The sequence below is a fragment of the Rutidosis leptorrhynchoides genome, chromosome 3 (genome assembly GCF_046630445.1).
Source record: "Rutidosis leptorrhynchoides isolate AG116_Rl617_1_P2 chromosome 3, CSIRO_AGI_Rlap_v1, whole genome shotgun sequence".
NCBI classification, from domain to species: domain Eukaryota; kingdom Viridiplantae; phylum Streptophyta; class Magnoliopsida; order Asterales; family Asteraceae; genus Rutidosis; species Rutidosis leptorrhynchoides.
In genome coordinates, this window is record NC_092335.1 from 430,885,094 (window position 1) to 430,886,302 (window position 1,209).

Consider the following 1,209-nt stretch of genomic DNA (forward strand, 5'->3'; position numbering starts at 1 on the left):
AATTCTGGTTTTGATTGTAGATCGGTCTTGGCGGTTGATAATTATTCTGATAATTATTTCCAGGCCTTTGGTTTAGATATGAAACATTCTCTCTTTGTTCCATTGTTAATTCAATACTGAGACAATCTTTTGTCAAATGTGGTCATCCACACTGCTCACAACTAATTCGTATTGAGTGGATATCTTTAGTCATCTTTTCCATTCGTCTCTCGACAGCATCTATCTTTGCGAAAATGGAATCTAAGTCATGGCTAGAATCGGCTCTAGCTGCTTTAGATGATCTAACGATATCTTTTTCTTGGTGCCATTCATGTGAGTGGGAAGCAGTGTTATCAATAATTTTGTAAGCATCAGTTTCGGTTTTCTTCATAATAGAACCACCAGCTGCTATGTCTATGTCTTTCCTTGTAGTGATGTCGCATCCTTGGTAGAATATTTGTACTATTTGACAGGTGTCTAAACCATGTTGCGGACATCCTCTTAATAACTTTCCAAATCTTATCCACGCCTCATATAGAGTTTCATTCGGCTTCTGTGTGAACGTAAAAATTTCTCCTTGAAGTCTTACGGCTTTAGATGCCGGAAAGAATTGTTTAAGAAATTTTTCAACTAAAACGTCCCATGTATCAATCGCCCCTTCAGGTAACGATTCCAACCAATCTTTGACTTCTCCCTTTAAAGTCCAGGGAAATAACATGAGATATATCTGTTCATCCTCCACTTCTCGGATTTTAAATAGAGTGCAGATCCTATTAAAGGTACGAAGATGTTCATTTGGATCTTCCTTCGGCGCACCACTAAATTGGCATTGATTAGTCACCATATGAAGAATTTATCCATTGATTTCATAATCTGGCGCATTAATGTCTGGATGAGTAATTGCGTGACCTTGGCCAGTGCGTTTAGCTCTTATTCGATCTTCCATACTTAAAGGTTCCAGATTTTCCATGATTGAATTTGTTGAATCCGAATCACTAGAGGATTCTGATTTAATGGTTCGTTCCTCAACAATCTCTGTTTGAATGATTGGTGGTTTCGGAGGAAAATTTAATGGTTCAGGATCTATGAATTGTCCCTGAATATTCTCCGGATTCTCAATTGTGAGGTCGGGTTCAAAAAATGGATTATCGGAAATTTGAACTGGAGTATTTGGTTGACTGGATGACGATTCTAAAGAAAAATCAACGGCGGTAATATTAGCTAGATGTC

General features: G+C 37.8%; 1 non-coding gene across 1 annotated transcript; it reads left to right on the forward strand.

Moving 5' to 3' along the window:
* Window positions 1-458: 458 nt before the first annotated feature.
* Window positions 459-565, forward strand: LOC139903446 (small nucleolar RNA R71). Its single transcript, XR_011778264.1, has one exon. It is a non-coding gene; the product is annotated as a small nucleolar RNA R71 (small nucleolar RNA).
* The last annotated feature ends 644 nt before the right edge of the window (window positions 566-1,209 follow it).